The sequence below is a fragment of the Macaca thibetana genome, chromosome 14 (genome assembly GCF_024542745.1).
Source record: "Macaca thibetana thibetana isolate TM-01 chromosome 14, ASM2454274v1, whole genome shotgun sequence".
NCBI classification, from domain to species: Eukaryota; Metazoa; Chordata; class Mammalia; order Primates; family Cercopithecidae; genus Macaca; species Macaca thibetana.
Window position 1 is genome coordinate 97,746,908 of NC_065591.1, and position 17,379 is coordinate 97,764,286.

Consider the following 17,379-nt stretch of genomic DNA (forward strand, 5'->3'; position numbering starts at 1 on the left):
TGCTAGCCAAGGAGAGAGGCCCCAGAAGAAACCAAACCTGCTGACAGCCTGATCTTGGACTTCTAATCTCCAGAACTGTGAAAAAGAAATCTCTGCTGTTTAAGTCATCCAGGCTGTGGTGTTTTGTTATGGCAGCCTTAGCAGACCAATAGAGTAGGCATATAGTTTTAAAAGTCAAACAGTTCAGCTAGGCTTAAGAATATCCCACAGCCTCTGGTTCCACCCCCTGTTCATCCCAATTCTCACTCTCAATCACTTTCAGCTGTTTTCGTTGTTTCTCATGGTGTATACTTCCTTATTCTCAAATAGCATTTTATACTATTTCTTAATTTTTTATTAAACAATATCTGACTTCCTACCATGGAAGATGAAGATTTAGCTCCCCAACAGCTTATTCCACTATTACAAAACACACCCACCTACGCGTGTTGCTTCCCCAATATTCACAATAGAGTTGCATCACAATATTTGGTGTTCTCATTTCTATGCCTCTTTAAATATTATTTATAGTTGAGCCATGTAGAACAACATGATTATATTTGTACCATATATTGTTCTCCCTGGAATTAATAATTGCCTCACAGAATGTGCATAAATAGCTTTGTGCAGTGGCAGTATCATAGCCAATGAGGTTTATCTGAAGCACGATTATTACTAATTGAAAACAGAATGTGCATAAATAACAAGTCAGTTATTCCTCCAGGAAGATCTCCCAAGGAATCAAGGGTAGCCTTATCTTTGAAATATCTCCGCAGTCATCTGTGGGGTACATAATCTACAGCTGGAGATACTTGAGGCTTTTCATTTTGTGCCCAGTATAAGATGGCAGATGTGTTGCCATGGCCAGTATAATGATGCCTCCAGGGAGCAATGGTAGCCATCCAGGAGATACAGGCTTGATCAGACTTTGATTCCAATCAGTCTCATCAGAGAATGGTCTTCTCTCCATTGTTAGTCACTAAGGCCAGTGAGCAACTCAGAAACTTCAATCAACAGCCACAATTTGTTTACCCTATTTACGGTCTCAAAGATGGATAACATTACTCTTCCAGTCTGTAGTTTTCCAAGTGTCAAACCAAAAAGCTAGGCCAATGGAAATCACCCAAGAATCAGTAGAACTATAACAAGATGTATCAAGGGGAATATTAGCCAAGACTATGAGAACAGCCTTGAGTTCTGTCCACTGAGCCAAGTGGCCACATTCAGTTTTGATGTTGCATGACTGGCACTTCACATGTACAGCTGCAGCAGTCAAGGGGACATCACTGGGTTTCAGCCCAGCCGAAATATTATTGAGCCAGGCCTAGGCATTTATGGGAACTGCTGTGAACTGGGCATCCTGCTGAGCCAGCGATGTGGTTCAGGCAATGGAGTGCCTCCTTTTTACCTAAAGCTGAGATGCTGCTGGGTTCAGGCCAGCTACCTTCTTGAATAAGCATTTCTATCTAACAATTGAGGCTTGCTGGGCTTTTTCACCTTTTAACACAATTGAGTCCAAGTTGACTTACCCCAAAATGGAGACGTTAGGCCAGCCACAAGGCTTCTATGCCTCAGACATTCAGTTTTAACAAGAATACAGTAATTTACAAAAGCATGTACCTGGTATCTGCATCTAAGAGACAAAGAATTCCAAACCCCTTAGGGATGCCTCTCGGCGAAGGCTGTCTCCCTTTGCCAGAGGATCCAATTGGCAAAATCATCAGTCGCAGTCATTTAGCTCAAGGGGTAGTTAGGTTTGAGAGAAATGTTAAAGGTACTAACACCTCTCTATTTGTGGCTCTTCTGAATTGGGAGATCCCTTATGGTATTTAAGAACATTCCTAGTACAGACATACAATACCAATTATATATTCTGCGTGGAAGCCGCAAAAATAGTACATTAAATTCTCCTAAAGAAACTGACTCACAGCACCACTTTAGCTTCCCTTTCCATGGTGAATTCCATCCAAACCCCATAGTTGAATTTGGATGTCCCCTCTCCTAAACAGGACCAGATGGGCTGGTGGGCCCCGTATCCAACAAAGTCTTAAACATTTGATTCCCTTGCCTCCCTAGCAAACTCAGATGTGTGTGTATAACCTTCAGTTCCCCTTGAGGACAAGCTGGCTTCAGCCCTGCCCCTAAACATCTTTCTCCTTAAAGCAGCTGAAATTGGGGTAACATGGGATGGAGGGGATATGGAGTCGGGAGAGAGGGGTTGCAGGGAGAAAGGGGTTCTATGCCATGAAAACAAAGCATTGCTTCACTTTTCATTTCAATCTATGCAGCCACTAGACTTGTAGACTTCTTTGGGTCAGTTTCTTATTCGCCATGGGACACCTGCGTCTGCATTACGAGCCAAATCCAGGGCAGTAAGAGCCTAACAACTAGTCAATGCCTCACCTATGGTTTCCAATTGGAACTTGTCTGTCTTAGGGACAACTATCCAAGAGGGCCAAAGCTTCCATATAGCAGCCAATATTCACTGCAAAAATATTCTTAGATGTTTTATTGTCTTCTCTGAATGGATCCAGGTTTGTCATGATAGATTGCAGGAGAAGCTGAGCCTTTAGATGGCGTTGCTGTTGACATTCATCTTTAACAAGAATTTCATGCTTCTCTCATTTTCCAAGCAAATCAGACTAAATTCTTACAATTCATTTGGTTTTGGAAGTAACATATTTCTCTCCTTTCTCACTCAGTGAGGGTATGCGATTCTGGAACTGTTTTCTCATAGGGAAAAACCTCTGCCTACCCAGAATTCATCTTCATAATACTTTTTACAATTAGGCAGACCTGAGATTGAACACCAAATTATCAAGGAAGTCTCCTGTGTAAGACAGAGTTAACAACTAGGGCACTATATTGGCAGCTGTCTTTGATCCTATTTCCTATTCTTTGGTCAGCAACCACCACCCCAATTCCTTCTCATTAATAGGCAATAAAGTGGAGAACCTTGTATAGCCTGGTTGACATATAGTTTAGTCAACATCTTTGTTATTGATACCTATGGATGTTTTTTCCAAATTCCATTAATCAACTTGTGAGACCTTCATCCTTCCTCATCCAGAAAGTCCTACCTCTCACCATTCCAGCAACATTGCCAAATTGTCAAGAACTTTTATGGATCTGAGACTTTACACTACTGACAAGCTAACAAGTTATCCTGGCTCCTGCTCTAAATCATAAAGTGAAAATGGTTTCCAGGCTTGGAGAATTCCATAGTTTCTACTTGAAACCTGAGCAGTTTCCAAAAGTATTTATTCAGACTAAGAATGAAGCAAATATTGTCAACGTAAAATAATATTTGTTATATATGATACAATATCAATATCAGTGACATTACTTTAGTGGAGATTTGTAAATTATGTTGCTGATTCATTACTATTAAGCGGCATAGAAAATATTTAGAAGGAAAAAAATCAGTAAATTGGAGGAATAACCTGAAGTTGAATTTCTATTTCAAAAAATTTTCTCATGTTAAATAAACTTATCTTAAAATAAATCTTCATTTTGGAGTTTTACTAAAATGTTCTATAATTTTATTTTACAGTCAGAGGATGACAGAAAAGAGAATGGTGTGGATATTCTGGTACCACCATCGTTCATAAAAGGAAAAGATAATGAGATCTAAAAAAAACTGTCAAAATTTTCTTCCATTCATCAGTGCTGCAGAGCTAGAGAAGAAATAGAGCTACGCAGTATAACTGCTGATTATTTTATGATTTCATCACCAAAAGAACAGAAATTAATGGGGATACCAAATAGGGAAAATATGCATTTGTTACGTCTCCTTACATTTTATTATACTGTATAAATATTTTTAAATCAACAACTTCTGGTTAAGTCAATAGACTATCAACTAAATTTGCTTTTTTATGTATGCCAGGATAAAATAATTAATCAGATTCTGTCAAAAACTTGACATGTTTCTGGTATAAAGTAGGATTTTAGTGCACAATATTTAAAAACCATGTGGCAAGCACTTTTTATGTGTAATGCTTTCTTAAGATACTATCAGAGGGAACAGGGCAGCTTTTTCAGTAGAATTTTTATTGCCATACTATTTTTAGTCATTAAAGATAGGTCCACAAGATCTTATTCCAATCTGACAACTGACATCACAAATGTGAATTAAATCAGTTTAGTCGTTTTTAAATGCAGCTGAAGGGGAACAGTTCTGGATATTTCAAACATATTACTGTTTCTCTTTCACAAAATTTAATTTGTTTCTTAACTGAACTAGTGCCTCTGGGTGTTTGTAGAGGGAAAATAAAACCTCCAAGACTGTTTTGTTCTGTATAAAAGCTGCTGTGCTCAGAATAAACCCAGAAAGACATTTAAAGGTGAACAAATGACATACAAGCATACATTTCTTATGATGCAGTAGAAACTGTAGTTGGCACATTAACCATCACTACCCCTGTATGTGGTATGTACCCAGATAATTCCATATGTTGGAAATGCTACCGAGGCAGCATTGGCAGTTCCTACCTGAGACAGCTAATACAGGGTATTATCTGAGACTGCCAACATGGATGAAAATTATACTTTGGAAAGTTTGCACTTAGTCACAATGCAAAATGAGGACAGATTTAAACATGACATTTTGCCAGTCAGGAGACTTTCTAGAAGATGAAAGACTGGTGAAATAAATCCCAGTGTTTTCATAAAAAGAAATAAAATAAAAGAGTATGAGACTTTCAGAATTTCACTCTTTGTGAGGTCTGGGATCTGATTTTCCATACATGGTGTAACAAAATTTTCAGGAGGCAGTAATACAATTACTGAGAAATGGGTTATCTGAAATCCTCATAGCCTTGTATCTTTGAGGACTACTTCTTGTTCCAGGGGTGTCCCAAGATATAATTTTTGACATGAGTTTCCTATGTTCAGCTACTTAAAGCGCTCCAAATGTTCAGAGACAATTTTCAGCCTTACCAGAAAGAATGGCTTGCTGATATTAAAAATTAAAAACTTGAAAATGGAGAGGAGAGATAGAGTTCCCAGTATTTCCAGACAGACTTGCAACAGGCAAAGGGGCTGGTTATAGAATCATCTAACAATAATAGCTGCTATTTATTGTGTGCTATATCCAGTGATGTACACACAAACATACACACACACACACACAGACTGATAATCTCTAATTCTTAGCAGATCCTATTATAACCCTTTTACAGATGAGAATAATGAGGCTCATTAAGACTTAGTAATTTGCAGAAGACCATCTAATCCATAAGGCAGAGAGCCTTGAACTGAGGGTATGTCTAAAATGAGGAAATGAAACATAAAGTCCCTTCTGAGTTGACACCCCAACTTCCTGGCAATGCAAGAGCAATGACTAGCTCTTTAGCAGGAGTTACGTGGAGTCAAGAGAAGAAGTGCCTCCTAATGCTTCATCTTCTTACTCAGCCAGTCTGCCACAAATTGAGGAGACTTCAGCGGATGGCTGTGGAATGATTTTAATTACCACCCTATCTGCCAGTGACAACAGTGGCAAGGACTGCTAGCTTCCAGGAACAGCCATTGCAATTGTGTTTGTGGAAAGTGAAGGGACTTTGCCAGGAAGTTTAAATTTAAACATGATCAGCTACTCACAGAGAGTTAGTCCTTGTGCCAGAGGGACCACTTAAAGTGGCCCAGCTATAAGAAGACATATTCCCCCACACTATGTTGACATATACTAACAGAGGTGCTGATATCTGTCTGGGGAGAGGTTTGCAGAAAGGGAGAAATGCATGTGATCCATTGGGACTGGTTTCACTTTCTGTAGATGACCGAAGTTGAAGAGAGAGAAGCAGAAAGCTATTTTATCCATATATAAGTTTAAAATTATAGACTCAAGGAAAGACAGACATAGGGAGTGCTGAGTTGGGCAGGCATGTGAATGAACGTGAATTGGAGAATGAGAAGATGTGCAGAAGAGAGGTGGAAAAGTAAAAAAATAGAAGCCTGCAGAAAATTATTTTGATGACTATAAAACAAAACTAACAGACTGATAGACCTGGCTAAAACCAAAAGCAGTTCATAAATCTGATATTGAAAGGATTGAAAGGACATTTTCAAAATACTACTTTGATTCTCTATTACCTGCTGCTTGAAACTCAAACCCTTTAGCTTAACATTGAAGATCTTCCAGTGCTCTTGACAAATTCACCATTCCGTATGCTGAGAATTTCACTAGTAAGTTTTCTAAATGGGCAGTGAGGTGACAGACTTGTGTTTTAGAAATATCACTGACAGCATTATGGATTATTGATGGAATAAAATAGGAACCATAGGCAGGGTGACTACTTGGGAAACTAGTGCAGTGGCTTAGTCTCAAAGATGATGAGGATATGAACTAAAATAGTGAAAGTGGACGTGAGAATTGTGCCGGACTTGGATTTCAAAATACCAACTAAAATTTATTCAAGTTTATTCAAATACAGAATAGTTTGTCTCAAGGCTATTTATGTAGAACCTGGAGGCTCCACTTAAGATGAAGACTTGGGAGGAGACAGACTTTTCTCTGCTGGCTGGCTCGTAGCCCCCATAGAGTTGATGGTGGCACTAGCCATGTAGATGATAAGCTAGATCTCCGCAGATTTTCTGGTCTTATACACAGGTGAGCAGATAGTAGGTGGTCTATTTATGAAATTTCAAAGTGGAAGAAATGCTTGAAGCTTCTCAGTCATGGATTCTATTCCTTGCTTGAAGTTTTATCTACTCAATTGGACATAGGCATAACACATAAAAGGATAGGCAGATGCCTGGCTTAAGAGACCTATTCTCCACCCAGGCAAAGGGCCTGTTTGACTCATCTCTGGGGCCTTCCTTTCCACTTTTCTATTGTTTCTCCCACTGCCTTAACAGATAGTTTTGCTGAATATTGCAGAGAATTATTTTGAAAACCATTTCAACCAAAAGTGTACATGTCACTTTTAGCTAGTGATCTTATCTGTCTTTATCTTAGACTCCTAAGAGAGGTGAATTATGTAAATACACACACACACACACACACACACACACACACACACACTTTTTTATTTATCGACCATGCCAAATGTGGTAACTTTAAAAAGCATTTATTATTTCTAATGACTTTTTGTGATGACTTGACTCAGCTGAGCAGTTCTGTCCTGTAATGATGGCTGGGTTTATAGTCATTTGGGTACTTGACTGGGATAGAATGTCCAAGATGGTTCATTCATATGACTGGCAAGTTGGTGTCAGCTCTCGGCTGGTATCTCCACTGGGTCTATTAACCAATATTTCTTTTTTCTCCTCCTTGTGGCTTTCTTGAACCATGACATCTAGGTTCCAAGAAGGAGTGTTTCAAAGGATAAGTTCCAGTATGCAAGCACTTAGCAAATCTTCAATTGCATCTGTCTTAGCTCCACATCATTGGTCAAGACTAGCCACAAGGCCAGTGCAGATTAAGGGGAAAGGAAATAAGCTCCACCTCATTACATCAGGATTAGCATGAGCATATGGGAAAAGGACACTGTTGGGGGCTATCTTTGGAGACACCTTACTAAATACACACACAACACTCATTTGTATGCAGTGTTAAAATGTGCGTTTAAAATGAATACAAAAATCCTTCCTGTGTTACAATATTCATAAGTAACAATCCATGCTCAGAATATTGTCCCGTACTCATCAAGTAAAGGGAGAAACATTATAAAGTGTCATGGGTATTAAAGTGAGTGCCTCTGATAAATTGTGAATTGTCCACAGACTCTTCTGTATTGTAGGAAATCAAGGAATGAGCAACCATTGAGATAGGGGAGCAAGTGGTGGAGCTTTTGGGAGGGTTGCAGTGCTCAGCTCTGCAGGTTATGCTCCACATAGCATTGGCTTCTTCTGAGATGCCATTGTATGAATGACACCCTTCAGAGTTGTGCAGTGCAAAAACATCCACCATATCCCTGGCTCTGTACTTTCTAAATTGGGACACTGAGTAAATAGCAATGTAAAACTCAGGAGAAGTAAGCATAGCAGGGAAGACAGTGAATTCCACTTTGGACATGCTGGATTGGAGGGGCCTGTGCAACTTCCAGACTTAGGTATGTGATGGATAGTAGGATAGGAAATGTTGATTTGGAGCCCAGTAAGCCTGGGGAATCAATGAGATCATCAAAGCAAAACAGATTTGGGAAGAAGAAGAGCCTGAAACAATAACCTGGCAATGTATGCAACAGAAAAGTGGGCTCCAGTAGAGCATTCTGGGAAAGAGCAGTCAGAAAGCCACAGCAACTTGACATATATCTGCTGGAAAGAGACAGAGCAGTAAAAACTAATTCCTTAAAATGAATGCAAAGATGTCTGCTTAACACAGGGGTGATTAACTTTCTATCACTGTCTTTACACAAGCTCTCTGAGGGTCTCCCAGAGAGAAGGTGTTAATGGATGGAAAAGCTGCTTTTTCCTTCTCACTTTCTCCCTGCTGTGGAACATCTAGGATGACCTTAAATAATGATTAAGTTTGCCTTGTGTAGTGCTTTACAGTTTACAGAGCATGTTCACTTACTTTATCTAATTTGTTCTCTACTGCGGCCCTCTGAAGTACGCAGTGCTGGTATTAGTATCTTCATTTTACAGATGAGCAAACTGAAGCCGAGAGAAGTGATTATTCCAGAGTGGAACTGTCCTCTGACTCCCAATTCAGTTCTGTTTCCACTGAGCCGCTCAATTATATTAAAGATCAAGTCCTTGCTTTTCATTTGTCCATGGAGATACCTAGGTTATCTAAATTTTAAGGAGTTTTCTGTCTTAAAGTTTCTTCTCAGCCTTAGCAGAGAAGATGTGGCAGAAGCTGGGACTCAAGGGTGGCTGACATTGTCCTTCGTCATTTTTTGTGACTGTATTCCAACCCCCCTCTTTCTGGGGTACAGCTTTCAGAATATATGTTATTTTTTTCTCAAACAATGAAAAAAGGTAATTGGTGATCTCTGCCTTGAGTAATGCTATTGAGCAAATCTTACAAGTATGAAATTGAACATGCTTTTTTATTGATAGACACATCTCTCGTTATCTTTTAAATCTCAAATTTATGTCATTGTAAATCATATTTTTTTAAATTTATCATTACTGTTTCCTTCAAATTCCCACATCTTTTGGCAACCCCCTCTTTCAGCACTCCCTTATCAGAATTTTATTCTGAGAGCTACCACTTCTTCACGCTGTATTTCTATTCAGTTTTCCTTTCTTGTCACACGTACAACAGATCTTTACTGGATGCTTACCAGGTGTGAGAAACCATATAAGTTTTTGGGTTACAATAGGGTTATTATCCAAAAATAACCAGTGCTAATATTTGATGAACATTATTTCACCTATCTCCCTCCCTCTCTGTCTCATATGTACACATGTAGATATAAGCACATTCTTATTCTATATCTCAGTCCTTCCATCTCTTTGTAACATCTAAATTATTCAACACAATTATTAACCTGATAAATCAATCTGTACAAATAAACTGGAAGATTTATAGATGATATAGATATAGATACAGACAGATATAGATCGTAGGATGGAAATAATTCTGCAAAAGTGAATTCAAAAAATAATGCTATTTTTATACATAAAATAAATAATTATTCTACCTGAATTTATTAGAAGAAAAGGAAACTGGAACAAAAAGTTAAACAACTGATGAACTTCAAATAAATTCCAACAAAATATATTTCCCACAAGAATCCTTCACTATTAAGGAAAGAAAACTATAAATAATACTAAGAGGCCAGAGTCATTATAGTTGCTTTTGTTTTAGTCTTAACTACATGTTTCTATTTTTTAAAGTGTAGATTGGCTATGTGCTGTCAAAAGTGTGAAATAGAGAGCCCTTACATTTTCTCCTACCTATCCACAACCATATTCCAGTCCTGTTACCTTATTATTTCTACATGTTCAATACATGTTATATTCATATTATTTTTCTCTAGTCATAGTTTCTGGCTGAGTCTCAACTGTTTATTTTAATGAAATCAATGTTCACCAACAATCATTTTACTATGCCTTTCCAGAATACTTTATTTAATTCATTTGCTGATTATTTGGATTATGTCAAGACAGTCAATGTAAAGAATGGTTGTTATAAAATGTGTTAATTGCCATGACTTTAGAAATACACAAAATTATGTGCTGCCAGGGACATCTAAGAATAAGTTGTAATCAGATAAAACGAGAGAATGGGCAAAGGAGCTGACACAGTTCCAGAAGTTGTTCTCTTTACGTCTCCACACTCAAGTACACAGAGATACATAAAGAAAGATATCCCTACTCCATATCTCAATCCTTTCATCTCTTTTTAATGTCACAATTACTGAAGATAATGAGTACTCATATGGTAAGTTAACCCGTGCAAGTATAATAGAAGCTCAATGAAAAGTATTTAAGGTCTTATAGGACTTGGATCCCAAATTATTGCATGCCATTCATACATCTGTCCCCATGCATTACAAAGCTAAATTCCATGCTAAAATCAGCCCAGACATTACATGAGTACAGCCTCACTAAACAGAGTGTCACTTGGCAGCATGCTGCTACATTTTGACTCCACTAATTAAGTGTGTTTTTGGAGAACCATGCTAGCATTCTCTGTGGGAAGCATACTGGCATTTGAAGGATAAGAGGACAGAAAAGGTCTTAAGTGAATCAAAGAAGTTATGGAAAATGTGGCTTTCACCAGAAATATGCAATAAAACATAGAGTTATTTAAAGAAGCTTTCAGACGTAAGTATTACTGTCCTGCTACAAAAAATACTTTTTTTTTTTTTTTTTTTTTTTTGCTATCATGCTGTGTGGCATGAGCCGATAAGTTCAGTTCCCTGTGGGTTCAAGCAGACATCTAGGCCTAGAGCATGCCTGCAGCAAGTTGATGTACTAACAAAGAGAAAACCTATTTAGGCTGACTGTTTAAATGTCAGCCTGCTGCAAATAGTCTTCAATAAATTTTAACATCACCCTAGTAAATATAGTTCATTAGTATAGTGCATCTGATTCAAGAGTTTCAATCAATATATGTACAAGATCAGGGAATAAGTAAGACTTTTGATTTCTTATATTTTGTTATAAATACAAAGTAAGCCCTACTTTTGAGAAATGTGAATATTAAGTTGAAATTCCCAAAGAGCTGAAATATGTTATTCTTTATTCCATGTTTCTTGTTACTTATTCAATAATTTATTTTAATATTTTATTTAATGTTACTATTAAATTTTATAGTTAATTATTTAAAAATTGAAACTGTACAAAGAAAAAATGTATTATATTGCCAGCTTGTAAGTAGATAATTTTCTTCATCAGTTAAAATATTCTATGACCAGATGCACAAAATATGATTTATACATGAGTGGTACAATCATCGAATGGCATAGTCTTTACTAATACATTTATACAATATTATAAATTTTACAAAGGTCCAAATCTGTGAAAAGACAGCTAGATGTGATATGATTTATATTTAAACTATACCATACCATGGTTTGCTATCTTATCCTGTATTATAATAAATAACAAATTAAGCTGTGAATGCAACAGTAGGCGTAATCAAATGGTGTTGAAATAACAGCCATGTACACCTAAGATCTGCAAAGCCATGGATTGTGTGTGTGTGTGTGTGTGTGTGTGTGTCTTTTCTTTTTCTTTTTTTTCTTTTTATCATTTAAAGTCATGGATTCATATTAAACGATTATCTCACTAAAATTTGTGATTCATTAGCAATTTGGCTAGGAGGATTAGCAGGTAATACATATTAAACTACATTATTCTTTCACGGTTTTTAATCAACATGAAAAAGAGTGAAGGTCTTTTGAAAAAGCAGAGACTTCTGGTGTTAGTTAAGAGAGTGGTGTCATTAAAATGGAGAGCTAGAAATAAAGTGGGTCACAAGAAAATGAATTTAGCAGATATACACTAGTCATTTGAGAAATCTGGTTTAAAAAAGGAGAAAATAAGACAATAATTAATTGGATAAGAAAAAGAAAAAAGTGTATCATGATGGAGGGTCTTACAATGTTTGAGGATAAAAGCTAAAAGCTAATAAAGGAAGATTTGGAACATCATGGAGAAGGAGGAGATAAAAGTAATAACAAAAATGTATTGTGAATTAATAAAATTTCAGTTCGCTAATTGCTTCCTTCTCTTTTCTCCAGTAAAGAGAGGCCCCTAAGCTAGTAGAAATAGGCTCTTAGAAAAAGAAAAGAAAATAGTCATAAAAGCATGGGAATCTTAAAATATCAATTATCTTGTATTCCTTTCTCCCTTCTCCCATCAGACCCAAATCATAGAACAAGAGGAGAAGGAACAGGAAAGTACTGGGTGCTGACTTGCTCTACTTGACTCACTTATCTTGCTCGGGAGGCAAAAGGAGGGAAATAATATTGGCACCACCTTATTTAATTTCAATGTGAAGGCTATCCGTAGAGATGCTTTCATTTTGGGGTGGCTTACTTGAAGGTTTTAGCCATTCCACTGGGTGATACAGTAATATGAGGAGCATAGCCTAGCTGATAGGTGGAGCTCTAATCCTTACCATCATGCCATCTGCCCTCTGTATATTCTTTTTGTCCCTGCCTGGACAGGGTTTCTTCCTTCTCTTATGGACACTTTCCTCCCCTTAGGCTTCAACCTCAGCACACTTGTAGATAATACTATCTGTACCATCATATTAAGTAAATTCTCAAACTTTATTTTCCACAATAATCACATGGAGAGCTTGTAAGCTCCACATCCAAAGATTCTGATTCAATAAATCTGGTACAGAGCCCAGAGATGTTCTTTTTAACAAGCACACTAGATGATTCTGATGTAGATGATTTAAAAGCCACACTTTGAGAAATAGTCTTAAATGATATTGTGCAGGGATTTACTATAGGTGTATATTTCTTCTAATACTGATAGCTTTGATTTTATATTTAATGTGTATGCTAACCCAAACAACATTTTTATAGTAGTCTTTACCTAGCAGCAGATATTAGTCCATTCTCACACTGCTATAAAGAAATACCCAAGACTGAGTAATTTACAAAGGAAGAGGTTTGATTGACTCACAGTTCTGCATGGCTGGGGAGGCCTCAGGAAACTTTCAATCATAGCAGAAGGGGAAGCAGGCACATCTTACATGATGACAGGCAAGAGAGAGGAGCATTCGTGAAGGAGGAACTGTCAAACACGTATAAAACTATCAGATCTCATTAGAACTCACTCACTAGGAGAAGAATAGCATGAGGGAAAGAAGCACCCTCATGATCCAATCACTTCCCACCTGATCCCTCCTTTGACACGTGGAGATAATGGGGATTACAATTCGAGATGAGATTTGGGTGGAGACACAGCCAAACCCTATCACAGTAGGATGATCCAAGAGTTAAAATTAGTGCTTCCTCATTAGTGAGAATGTACCCACTACATCTTGGAACCACACTGAGTCTTTATGTGCTGGATCCAAGACCACAGCTGGAGTCAATGACACTGGAAAAAAAGGAAGCATACCTGGTCCCTTCATTACTGAAGAAAGAATAAGGAGCACAGTGTGGATTCAAGTGTTCTGTGGTCCTGCAGATAAAGGAGGTAGATCTTTCCAGAGGTTCTTCATTTTCTCAGTGAAGTGGAACAATGAGGCCAACTGCTGAAGGTGAGATTAGTACAGGAAGGGGGAGAGTAGATTTGGAAATCAGAAGGCAAAGGAGAAACACTGTGTAGAACTCAATGAGGATTTAATGAGGTTATTTCATACTACTATAAAGTAAGTTCTCTCAGTGTGAAGAATTGTTTAAAACAAGAATTCCTGAATTTTGCATGATTTTTAAAAATTCTATTATTATATTTATTGTTTTTATCAATTAAGACAAAAATATTGAAAATATGTATTGGCATATTACAGTTACCAAATAAGAGCTATTATTGTGTCTTGTAGTGCTAGGAGAGAAAACATGACAAATGAGGAATTCTATTTCTATTACACTTATCTTTCCAATACACTCCTAATGGGACTAAAGAAATAACACCCACTCTGCTCCTCTTATTTGAACACACTTTATTTAGATTGGTTTCAAAATTATTGACCTATTTTTGACTATTTTCAGATTTATACTAAGGTTTTGATCATTAAAATAAACTTTGATAAAAAGCTGATTACAATGCTCAATAAAAGAAGATAAAGGTAAAAAAGAATTATTTAAGACTAGCATTATTTTCTAATAAAGATAAAGTCACCTAATCAAATAATTATGGTTCTCTTTCTGTAAGTTCAAATGTTTTATTTTAAATTAAAACATGGAAATTCCATTTCTGCAAATTAAGCAGTAACATCAGCCTTTTTCTACATGATGATGTAGCATGTGTGTTTTATTTCATTCTGTATAGAGTAATGGAGTTTCTTCTGCTGTGGGGCTTGCAGACCCAGCCCACTACTTTATAGTTAAACACATTATACTCTCATGGCTCCCAGGTAAGTGCCTTACTGCAGAGTTCTGGTTCTGATCCTACAGAATGATCTAAGGAAACTGTATTAAATTATATGTTTTAAAACAATTTGACCAACATTTGAAAAGTTATTCCAGGTAATATTACTATATTTGCAATTGCTCTTATTTCCTTTGATTAGTAGGTTAAAATTCCTAAGGACTTTTGTTTATTTTTTAAGCAATAAGTCTTTCTTTCCATAAATTGAACTAAAATTTTCTGCCATTATAAACTCTTGGACACTTTTCTCATAGACGGTATTTAAAATCTTCAATAACCAATTTACTACCAACAAAATTGGTTACATTGGCTCAACAGATGCAGAAGAGCTGACACCCATTTGACTGTTAAAGGAGTCTAATCTGCCTGAGGCAGGATTGCTACCTCGCAAGTCAACTCAGGGAACTACTGCACTGAAGAAGATGCTGCCTCTCTCTTGGAGGCAGTATTAGTCACAGCATAGTGACTAATGACACACTCTGAAACCTGACCACTCCGTGAAACTGGCATGCAAGCTCCTGCTAACACTGCTTATTTCTTTGAGAATTTCTCTGGATCTTAACACCCACTCTACTTCTTCAACTTCCTCAGTGTCTTCATTGCCCTCCACCTGTTTAGAAGGACAGGGCCCTCTTCCTACCCCATCCATGCATGCACGGGCCCCCTCTAGCTTTCCTTCTACTGCCAAGACTGAGTTCCCTTCCTTTCTGACATTATGAAAACATACATTATACGACAGTTTCTATTAACTCTAGAAAATGAGGCAGGATATTGTTGCTGGACTTTGGCAGTAGTGCATCTGGAGCGCTCAAATTCCATGTAATACTTTCCACTTTGTATGGAAGTTTATGTACTTGTTTATGTACCTGTCATCTTTCTCGCTATTGAGTAGGATACCTCCTGCCTCCCTTGATGTAGTGTGAGCTGTTCATAGGCAGAGACCACTTTTACTCCTCTTTGCATGTCTAAATCTCTGATATGCCTTCCATTATATTTACTGAAATAATGAGCACCAAGGAAATACTATTCTCTCAATCCTCATTTCTATTCTGACAGACTTCCTTTTTTTTTTTTTTTTTAACCTTTTTTAGGTCGTGTAATCGCTATCTCATTTTATTTTGCTATAAAATAGAAAAACGTTATTCTTCCTTACAAAACACACATTTCTATGTGATGTTTTATCAAAAGCTTATATAAGCACAGCCAATAATTTCTGATAATTAATGGATTAAGGGTTAAAAATAAGAACCCCAGCCCGTGAGCCGAGATCGCACCACCGCACTCCAGCCTGGGCGACAGAGCAAGACTCCATCTCAAAAAAACAAAAAAAAAAAGAAGAACCTCAAATTACACACTTAATCATTAATAGTGGCTGATACTTAATTCTCATAATCAGCTTCTCTAGTTAATTCTCTAATTAATTATAATTAGCATTGTTATTATATTATAAACAAATGTTTCCAAAGTATATTGTTAACCATAATAAACTTTTTCTATTATTTTATTAATTTTGTTCTTTTACAAAATTTTATTTATAGGTAAGGGGAAAGTAAACTTAAGCCTACCTTATCTAAACTTTCTGCAAATGCTGAATTGGCTAAGTCTATAATAACTATATCCTTCTAGATTGTTTATGTTATTACCAAAATGAAGTTATAAGTTTATATAAATCAAAATTATTTTAAAACAATTTGACTAATATTTGACAAGTTATAACAGATAATATTACTATATTTCAAATGATTCTGATTTCCTTTGACTATTATGTTAAAATCCACGAAGACTTTTACTCAGTTTTTAGGCCATACATTTTTCTTCTTATAAAGTGAACTAAATTTTTTGATCATTATAAACCACTGGACACTTGGACACAAGCATTTTCTCACTGATGCTACATAAAATCTTCAGTAACCCATTTCTACCCACAATAAAGCAGGTAATATTATCACCATAACACATTTATTCTTCTGCACTGGATGCTTCTACATGATTTTCATTTAGAATTCTGAAACTGTCCCTCAAATTTGACAGCATAACTCATGGGAACTTTATAATATGGTAGGGGAACACGAAGTGACTTATTTTAACAGAAATGTCCAAATATATCTGCAGTATGTGTGTGAGGCATTTTAGAAGGCACCCTGTTGTGCTGTATAATATTGATGGCACAGTGCCATGCTGTCATAGACTTAAAAGGCTTGAGCAATGCAGTTTCTATACCATATTATAGGACTCTCCAAAATTGCTTCAGAGGCTCTCAAACAATTTCAGAATTCCCTCTTTTACTTTTATTAAACTTAAAATAGTACAAACATCTCACTGACTCAAAATATCGTGAAAAATTGTGCATTTCTTAGAAAGCTACAGTCTCCCAAAGAAAGTGGAATCTGAACTGCTTCTCCATTTTAGTATTTATATGGTTTCAGAAATTGTCTCTTTTCATCTATTATTAACCAAAAGGTTTTGACCTTTCTTTACTTTTGTAACTTTTTCATAATCAACTGCCCTAAATCCTCAAAAACTATGTTCTTGCCTTCCATGACTTAGAGAAAGCTCTGAAAACAAACAAATTAGCCTGTATAGAAATGGCTCCTTGTTTATTAAAAAGCCCTACAAATTTGAATTTTCTTTCAGTCTTCTTTAAGCATTTGGTTTGCTCCATGGCAAAATTTAGAAGATTAGCACTGCTCTATATATCTTAATGGCTTCTCTTTCACCCTTGTTTCTCTCTGATATGTTTCATCACTGAAAAAGTCACATAAGTCAACATTCAAATACCTGAACCAAACATAAGGTACAGAGCGGGTTCTTAAAAAAAAAAAAATTCTTAAATCTTTAAAAAATTATTTTCACTTTTGTTTCTACATCTAATATCTTATCCTCAACACTTTTTCTTAAATCTTTAGTTTCGACATTTGATGACAAAATTAAGACACAAGCACTGTT

The 17,379-nt window shown here is 36.5% G+C and overlaps 1 protein-coding gene and 1 pseudogene across 14 annotated transcripts in view; both read left to right on the forward strand.

The window, feature by feature from the left end:
• Positions 1-17,379, forward strand: part of GRIA4 (glutamate ionotropic receptor AMPA type subunit 4) — a 373,574-nt gene that overhangs the window by 217,192 nt on the left and 139,003 nt on the right. The window lies entirely within an intron of this gene.
• Positions 598-789, forward strand: LOC126936772 (uncharacterized; annotated as a pseudogene).